The sequence below is a fragment of the Grampus griseus genome (assembly GCF_964374135.1).
Source record: "Grampus griseus genome assembly, chromosome: 5".
Lineage (NCBI taxonomy): Eukaryota > Metazoa > Chordata > Mammalia > Artiodactyla > Delphinidae > Grampus > Grampus griseus.
In genome coordinates this window covers 117,790,790-117,801,134 of record NC_138998.1, presented here as the reverse complement: position 1 = coordinate 117,801,134, position 10,345 = coordinate 117,790,790, and positions in this window count along the sequence as shown.

Here is a 10,345-nt window from a genome sequence, read left to right as displayed (position 1 = left end):
GCCAACAAAAAGCAAAAGAGCGTGGAAAGCAGCGGGGTGATGAAATTGGCTAAGAGCAAGACATTTGCAGTCCAACTGTTTTATTTTATAGTCTAGGACTATAAAAGCAACAAACTGTAAAACTATACTAAACCATTTACCACTGAATTCTATAATACATGCTTCTACAGTGTGTCATAATCTATCCTTTTCCTAAGAAAAAAAAAATTGTCAGCTTTATATTTCAGTCAAAGAACCCACAATGCCAATTTAACAGTAATCTATTTAGTGGGCTTAATACATTTTTACTATTCAGATTTCCATCACCCTCTTAATACTGATCTTTCTACAATTATCTTAACATCTACACTTGATGTCTCCATTTTTTCAAATTTGATTCACTTTCTTTGGTAGGTGTAGGGGAGTTGGGGTGAGGCTTTATGTTTCTCTGCATCGTCTCTCTCTCTCACTTTCCATTTCTGCTTCCTTTGTCTTCTTGATCTATGCCATTTCACTTTCTACACAGGCATTCCCTTTTCCATAACCCACCACCCTCTTTTGGAAAGCATCTCTCCAATTCTTCTGCTCCCATAAGAAGCTGACTCAAAGCTGAGTGGGGAGCAGAATTTACTGATGGTACAGAGCAAAAGATAGAGGATTATACTGCAGAGCAATATGGAAAATAAATTATAAATAAATGTTAGAACAAACTCAGCATGTGGGATATTTTAAATGACAACCCAGTTTCTTCGATAAGACAATAGCATGAGAAACAAAGAAAAAGAGAAGGAAGAAGGTCTTCTCTAGATTAAAAAAACTCAAGAGTCAAATTATTCAAATGCAATCTTTGAGACAACCAAGGACATTTTAATATGAACTGGATATTTGACAGTATCAAAATGATATCCAAGAATTATTATTAATTTTGTTAGGTGTGAAAATCGCAGTTATTTTTAAAAGTTACTAAGTTTTATAAAAAAACATATTTTTAGAAATGCATCTTGAAGTATATGGAAGTGAAATGACAGCATTTCTGAGATTTGTTTTCAAATATTCAGCAAAGAGAGAAAACAGATTAAGTGAGCGTGGGGCAAACTTGATAACCGTCAAATCTTTATGGATATGGGGGCTTTGTTGTGCTATTCTCTTTTGTATGTGTTTAAATTTCATACAACTTTCTAATTTAAAAATAAAAAATAACATATTCCTGTTCTTAGAACTTCTCATTAATCCTGAATCTTAGAAATTTTCACTGGCGTTTCTTCTCCATTTAAGAACTAGCCCAACATATTTTTGGGTTGCCTTGATTTCTCCCTAGAATCTAGCTCTTAATCTCTTGCCTACAACCAAACCTCAAATGTACATTTATTTCCCACCCAGGGCAATTTGGAGTATCCTGGGTTAATATGGCTATACTCAGAGAACCTGATATCCATAAACAAAATTGTCCATCCAGGTGTTTTCCTATTTGTCCTGTAACATCATTGATTTCCCTTTTCTCTCTCTCATCATTCGCCCTTTAAAAATACTTTTAAAACACCTATATTGGAGCATTAAAATGATGTGTTATCATGCCGCGGAGCAGCTAGGCCCGTGAGCCATGGCCACTAAGCCTGCGCGTCCAGAGCCTGTGCTCCGCAACGGGAGAGGCCACGACAGTGAGAGGCCCGCGTATTGCAAAAAAAAAAAAAGATGTGTTATTATTTTACTTGTCTGTTTTCTCCCAGTAAAGTATAACCTCCTTGAAGACAGCTACCGTGGTGGTTAATTTTATGTGTCAACTTGACTGGGCCACCTGGTGACCAATTATTTGGTCAAACATTATTCTGAGTGTTTCTGTGTGGGTGTTTTTGAATGAGATTAACATTAAATCAGTAGACTGGGCAAAACAGATTGTCTTCCATGATGTGGGTGCGCTTCATTCAATCAGTTGAAGGCCAGAATAGAACAAAAATGCTGACCCTCCCTTAAGTCAGAGAGAATTCCTGCCTTCAAACTGGGACATCTGCTTTTTCCTGCCTCTAGACTCAAACTGGAACATTGGCTCTTACTGGGTCTCAAGCCTGCTAACCACTGGACTCGAAATACACTTGGGTCTCTAGCTTGCTGACTCACCCTGAAGATCTTGGGATTTCTCAGCCTCCGTGATCACATGAGCCAATTCCTTATAATAAATCTTTATGCACACACACACACCCCCTATTGGTTCTGTTCCTCTGGAGGATTCTGACTAATATAGAGACCATATTTTATGTATTTCTAAAGAACCCAGAACTGGTACAGTGCCTAACAGAGAGATGTTTCTTTTAAAGGTTTGCTGAATGAATTGGTATTTCATTTTTTTAAACTTCTTTTTTTTTTTTTTTAATAGGAGATGGAGCAATCTGCTCTCTCTCTCTCTTTTTTTTTTAATTAGTTAGTTTATTTGTTTAATTTTGGCTGTGTTGGGTCTTCGTTGCTGCGTGTGGGCTTCCTCTAGTTGCAGCGAGCAGGGGCTACTCTTTGTTGCGGTGCGCGGGCTTCCCATCGCAGTGGCTTCTCTTGTTGCGGAGCACGGGCTGTAGGTGCATGGGCTTCAGTAGTTGTGGCTCGTGGGCTCTAGTGGCACACGGGCTTAGTTGCTCCACAGCATGTGGGATCTTCCCGGATCAGGGCTCGAACCCGTGTCCCCTGCATTGGCAGGAGGATTCTTAACCAATGCGCCACCAGGGAAGTCCCTGAACTGGTATTTTAATACAGTGTTTTTATTACCTCCTGAGTGTAAGACTTAGATTTGATTATTTATTTGTTTACTTATTTTTTAAAAAAGGAAAAGTTGGGCCCTACATTGGAATGAGAAAATGTGAATTCCTTGCTTTTTAAAAAATGCAACTAAAAAGTTAATCAACTAAAAAAAAGAAGGAAACTACTGAAGTAGACCAAAATTCAAACAGTTTCCATATTTCATTGATCCATTCTTTAAATTTTGTCACATCCATTTTTTATCAAACTGGGTCTGAATTTTCTCATCATGGACCATGAATCTGGCTCCTTCTCACGTGTCTCCCTGGCCTTTCATCCCTCTCATCTTTCTCAGTAGCAGTTTCCTAATAAACTGCTTTTATCTTATCCTAAGATTTTCAGCAGGTCTCCACTATCTACATCCTTTATTCTGGTATTCAAAGTTGCTCACAAACTGATTCCAACCTACCTTTTCAGGCTTGTCTGTCATTAAACTTTCAATCAAATCCTCTGCCCTTCCCCTTTGACACACTGAACTAAATTTACTCCAGTTCTTAGAATGCCTTCCCCCTTACTCTTATCCACTCCAAATTCTGGAATTAGAAAACTTTGGTTCTAGTCTTTTCCAATACCGCCATGTTGTGTGAAATGGGTCAATTGTCAAATAACTTCTCTGGAACTCAGTTTCCTTATCTGCATGAAAATGAGATAAGACAAGAGGATCCTTCGTTCTTTCACAATTAAAAAAAAAGTTACGGTTTCTTCACCTTTCAGGACAGCTGTGTCATTTTTTGAACACAGAACAAACAGTTCTTGAGTATCACTTATGAGCAATGAATGCCTGCTCCATGAAGCCAACCAGAACAGCCCTACCCCACCCCTAACAGCTTGACTTGCTGACTCCCATGTACTTACTGTCTATGTCATTCATTTGACATATATTATTTTTACACCGTATCTTAAATATAGTATTAGCTCCTTAATAGCAAGAACTTACACTTCTGCATATCCTTGACAGATTAAGTTCTCAAACTTTGAAGAGTATAACCTGAGAAACTTGTTAAAATGCTGATTCCCAAGCCTCCCATCCACCTCTTTCCAATTCTGATTCAGTAATTGATAATCTACATTGTAATAAACACCACCCCACCCCATCCAATGATTCTGATTCAGGTGGTCCAGGGAGCACACTTAGAAAACAACTCAAAGTTGTTTTCTGTTGTATATAGCACATCCTCTTGCTTGCACTTGGGCTCAAAAAACTTTTTTTTTGAAAGTCTTTTAATTCAGAAGGAGAGGTATACTTGCACTGACACAGATCTAAACTAGAAAATGGCTCAGGAGGAAGGGGAAATTCTAAAATTTTCTGCCCATGTTATCAATAATATTATCCAAGAGGAAAGAAAAGGAGAAAATGCATAGGAAACAAAAGAGACTGCACAAGGTGCTGCCTGATGGATCAGCTACAAATAAAAAAGACATCAGCTGAAACCCTCAACAATGGTGAAGGAAAGGCTGTCAGGATGAGCTGATACTTCTCAAGCAGCTGTTTAGCTAAGTCCAGAGAAAGAGTTCAGATCCCTGCTCAGCTGCAGATGGAGACAGACAGCAAAATCTTCAAAATTTCATTTTGTGTTCCTACTTTGCCCCAAGCAAACTTAAATAAGAAAAAACAAAACAAACCTCACAGAGGGTTGGGGTGGGATGGTGGGGGTTAAAGAAAAAGAAGGAATGGTAACTTTGAGGGGATTCATATCTCGGATCATAGAGTCACTTATAGATTGAGGGTGTATTGTCAATCATCTTTGAGGAAATATTTAAAATAAGAGAAGTCTAAAGAATTTGAAAATGAGATATATCCCAATTTTGAGAGAAGGAAGAAAGTGGGTTCTGAAAATTACAGACTTGAGCTCTTTCATGATTTTAAAACAGATTATTAAAAAGCTTGTCAGCTCTTAGCGATGGAAGAGATGAAAACTTTGAGGTAGTTTAGGTATGCCAAGGACATGAACGTCAAGCTCCTTGTTTTCTTTTATGATAGATGGGGAGATGCTATAGAAGTTACAACTAATGATTTCAGCAAGGCATTTGACAAACTAACGATATTCTTATGAATAAGATTTTTTTTTAAGTTCTTCTATTAGGTCAATTCAGAGTTAGTTGACTAATTTTTTTCAGACGTGATTAACGGAGTGAAGCCTCTGGGGCTTTCTTGGTGATTTTCATTAATTCAACAAATATTTATTGAACATTTCACCATGTGCCAGGAACTGCTGTTGGTAGTGGGAAGCCAATGGTGAATAAATCAAAGTCCCTCATCTCAAGGGACTTGGTAGAGGGAGACAGATAATAGACAAGTAAACGATTATATTCTGTGTCAGGTACTGGTGAGAAAAAGAAAAAAATAAAAAGGCTAAAGGGAAAAAAGAGTAAGGAGGGATTTCTTCTAAAGGCTGTTTAGAGAGGCTGATAGGATATGGTTATAACAGATCTTTAGTTCAGAGACCTGAACAGATGTAATGAGCTGTTCAGTTATCAGGGGAAGAATATTCCAGGTAGCAGGACAGCAAGTATATGAGCCCTGAGATGGAAGCATGCTTGGCCAAGAGGCCCTCTGATAGGCGGAATGACGGTCCCCCAAAGATGTCATGTGATTAATTCCCAGAACCTGTGAATTTGCTATATTATATTAAGGCAAAGGGACTTTGCAGATAGAATTAAAGTTCCAGACCTTAAAATAGATTATCCTGGATTATCCAGGTGGGTCCCATCTAATCACATGAGTCCTTAAGGCAGAGAACTTTCTCTGGCAGCAAGAGAGATTTGGCAGAAAAGGAAATCAGAGAAATTCCAAGTGTGAGAATAATGCCACACACTGTTGCTGGCTCTGAGATGTGCAGTCCCCTGAGCAAGGACCAGAGAGAGGCCTTAGCTGACAGCCAGAGAGGAAACAGGGACCTCAGTCCTATAAACATGAAGCATTAGATTCTGCTAACAACCAGAAAAAACAGCTAAACCAAAGGAACTTCTGACCAGCAGAATTATGAAATAATAAATCTGTATTGCTTTAGCTGCTAAGTTTGTGGCAATTTGTGGCCTTTTGTTATGGCAGCAATAGAATACTAATAGACCATGACAATGGATTGAAATGAGGGGGGAGTGTAATAGGAGATGAAAGGGTGGATTGGAAGAAGGTGAACAAGGGGGGGCAGCTCCTATGGGGTCTTGCAGACCATTGTAAGGCCTTTATCTTTTACTGTGGGTGAAATGGGGAGTCAGTGGGGGATTGGGGCAGGCATAACATAATCAAACTTACGTTGTAAAAGGATCATTTTGAACTACCCTGTATAAGAATCCAGTTAGATGGATGTTGCAATAGTTCACACAACTGTATAAACTTGGGGAAATTGTAAGAGAGAGAGGATGTCGGGTTCTGGGTACATTAGGCTGAACTATATAAAACTGCCCTTTGAGTGGGTCAAAAAAGAGTAGAAAATCAAAGGATGAGTCAAGAGGATTTGCTCATAGATGGCCTATGGCATGCTTGGGAGAGAGGAGTCATTGTTGATCCCCAAACCATCTTGAGCCAAGGGTAGAAGAGTGGTACTGAGATAACAAACAATGCAGGAGGAGCAAGTCTAGAGGAAGATTGGGGACCAGGGGCAGAGAAGGGTTCATCTTGGGACTTATTATGTACGAAATGCCAATCAGAATCCAAGTGGAGATGTTCATTAAGCTGTTAGATACACAAGTCTAGAGTTCAGAGGATTGTCTGGAACTGGAACTATTAATTAGGGACTCTCACATCAACGGTGTTCAAAGCCTTAAGATGATGAGTTCAAATACCATGGAAAAGAGTGTAAAGAGCGAAGAATAGTACCTCCCGGCTTACCCCTTTCTGAAAATCTCTCCTAGATCGTATTTTTTTTCTCTGATTTGTAAACACAAATAAATGAACAATCCCACAAACCAAAATATTTTAAAAATATTTAGTTATGTATTTAATGAATTACCTGCCTTAAAAATAATAAAATTGGAGACTTCTCTGGTGGTGCAGTGGTTAAGGATCCACCTGACAATGCAGGGGACATAGCTAGCTTATTACTCTCACCAACTTTCCTTCTGGGAAAAAAAAAAATAAGTATTCGTGAGCACTTTAGGCTAGTATAAAAACATTAAAACACTTAAAAAAAAACCCAACTCTGTCATAAATCTTTCTCTCTGTATCATGACTCTTTCATTCTCTGTCTTATTCTTTCTCTCAGAGATAAAGTTTTTATTTATTTATGTATGTTATGTATGTTACATAAATATCTATCTATATGTATTACAAATATACATCTAAATATATATCTGTATATATACATATATGTCATATATATATATATATATATATATAACGTTTTGTATCACAAAGAGTTGCTGAAATCTTCCTACAAGATAGAAAAATTCCTGACCTGCTGCAATTATCTAAAGTACCTAAAATACTCCTATAAACACAATTACAAAATATTTTCTCCAACTACATCACAAAATATTAATGTACTAACTTTAGTTCCATGTTTTGAGCCTCTCCTGGGCTGGGTGTGGGTTGGGAATATGCTCTTTATGGTAACATCTATTGGATCATCTGCTGACAAAGCAGATTTTTTAAAGCTTACCCATAATCGCCCTAATTAAGCCATCAAGTGTCAGGACTTGCTGTGTGAATTTGATTAACTCTAGCCATCTCTGTGGTGCAACTGATGTTGCCGCATCAAGGGACTGACTGCCTTGGGAGCAATTTCCTTATGCGTATGGCATCTCCCCCTCCACCTTCCTGTACTGAAAAAGTATTAAGGAAGGTTTGCAATGCTGCCCTCCAAGTCTGTGAAACTTCCTTTTAGCTGGGAGCCCAATCACATCCAAAACCTTTTTTATGCCTACATTACTATTGCCTTTATACCTTTCCGTGGCACTTAATTTATCAATATAGTACAACTTGTAATATGTAAGGTAGATTGTTCACGTCTCTAACTCCCACTAGATTGTGAGCAACTTATTTGTTCATCTTTTGATCCTCCCTAATGGACACACTGTCCCCAATACTCTAGCACAAATATTTAATATTAAGCAGAAGAAGCCACCTGAAGACCAACATCCAATCTTCCCTCCCCCACCCCGTCCCCAACCATCCCCATCACCACACAACTGACTGAAAAGAGCAAAGAAAAATAAAAACAAAGGGAGTTGTTTTCTTATTGAAAGCATGCTTTACAGTGTTCACTAAGGGATCTATCTTTTTAAACCTACTTATCACATGCCTTTGAGGAAATACTATTGAATGAAGGTCATTGTGATGGTTAATCTTATGTGTCAACTTGGTTAGACTATGGTGCCCAGTTGTTTGGTCAAACACTAGTCTAGATGATGCTGTGATTGGTATTTTGTAGACGTGATTAACATTTACAATCAATGAACTTTAAACGAGGAGATTACCCTCAATAATGTAGGTGGGCTTCAACAAGTTGAAGGCCTTCAGAGCAAAAAATGAGGTTTTCCACAGTGGAAGGAATACCATTCCTTCCTCAACACCTTAACATAAAAATCACCCCTATGGATTCTGGACTCAAGACTACAACTTTAACTCTTGTGTAAGTTTCCAGCCTGCCCCCTGCCCTACAAATTTCAGACTTGCCAGCTTCCACAATTGAATGAGCCAATACCTTAAAATAAATCTCTGTATCCATATATGTATCCAGAGAGCTCTAACACAGTTGTGTTTCTAAGCAGTTCTTTTACAATATTTCTGAATGTTTTGCTAAATGAATATATCTATATTCTTACTTTTGTTATACTGAATAAGGGTAGGAGTTTATATACTAATTAATGGAAGTCTGTTTCTCTGTTGGTATGAAGAACAAGAGAGTATTGTCAAAGGAACCCAACAACAATGGCACCTCTTCTGGCAAGCATGGAAATCTTACACCAGAGGTTTCCAGTACGAAGTTCTATTTGAGTCCAGAGTGTACAGCCTACCTAAGTACTATAACGTATACATTTGCCTAAGCTAGTTCATATGAATTGACAAATCCTAACCAATTTCCAATAAAGAAACTGAGAAGTTTAATGAAAACATTTTCTTCCAAAAAAGATGGGCTATAGTTGGGGGGGGGCAGGGAGGAGGGTTTTAAGAGTTAATGCAACTCAATATAAGAGGTTGGTTTGCCCAGTTTCCATTGCTTCATTCATCAGGAGAGTTTCTGCTGCGACTCTTGGAAGTCAGTTTTATTGCATGATGTAATGGAGAAAATAATGAAGATTACAAATTTTCTTTATGCTTATGTTTTTTTAAACCACTGCCAGTTTGTGGATATTGAAGAAGTCAAAGCAAAGAAAGTATTATAGATTTAGTTTGTTTTAATTTATCCAGGTGGTTAGGTCCTGGAAATTTTTGAAGAAATACATTGAAGTGTTTTTAGAATTAAAAAGTCTTAAATCCCACTTGGTAGACCTCCAGAGGCCCCCAAAGGCTGCACACTTTCCCCTGATGTTACATAACAGAACTCTCTCTGTCCACTATAAAAGTGGATGGTTTTGTATTCAGATTCAAACTTGACGCATGTGGATTGAGAAGGTGTTGCCTGACACTGTTCTGTTTTCAATGCTGACCTTCTCTGAGCTCAAAAGGAATAACAGATTTGAAAGAGTTACACTCATTTAGTGAAAAAATAAGTCCTGATTTTGGAAGCTAGTCATAGATTTTGGTGATTGTTGAGTCGTGGTCTCTGTGACTTTGTGATACAACCACAGGATGTATGGGATTATAGAGGCCCTGCCCTATTTAGGTGGCTCATTTTCCAAAGAAACAGCCTGTGCTAAAAGCAAACTACATCTATTAACACACGATCTTAGTGAACATTTAGAGTTAACTGAGAAAAGAAAGAAACTGTCAAAGGAAAAATCCATATTAATGGGTAACTGTTTGTATCAGCTCTGCTCCCCTTTTCCAGCCTCCTAAAGAGGAGGGTCCTGACTTGAGACCAATTCTTTTGGGCTTGTGTGATTCTGAATTAGGAGGAAAGAGAGCTGGGGGGAAAGATCTAAAGCACGCAGCCAGGACTGGAGAAGAGTAGGGCGTTTTGAAAGACAGGCACACAAGCAGCTACCTTGTGTGAGAACAGTGGGTGAGAGAGAAAAGAGAAGTGTTTAAGATCCCTTGTTTGTTATTTACCTGCTTCGAAGTGCCTAGGCTATAAGAATTTTTTGTATTTTGAAATTAGGTTTCAGGTACTTGCCTGTGTGTTTTGAGTACAGTAGTGCTCTAAGTAAGACTGGGCCATGCGGGTCACAGATTTATAAACATCACACAAAATACTAATCTTGAGCTTTAGAAATTTCTGGACAAATTCTGAGTAGTGTTTGTCACTGCCTAGCTATTTTTGTTTTTTTGCGGTACACGGGCCTCTCACTGTTGTGGCCTCTCCCATTGCGGAGCACAGGCTCCGGACGCGCAGGCTCAGAGGCCATGGCTCACGGGCGCAGCCGCTCCGCGGCATGTGGGATCTTCCCGGACCGGGGCACGAACCCGCGTCCCCTGCATCGACAGGCGGACCCTCAACCACTGCGCCACCAGGGAAGCCCTGCCTAGCTATTTTATGAAATT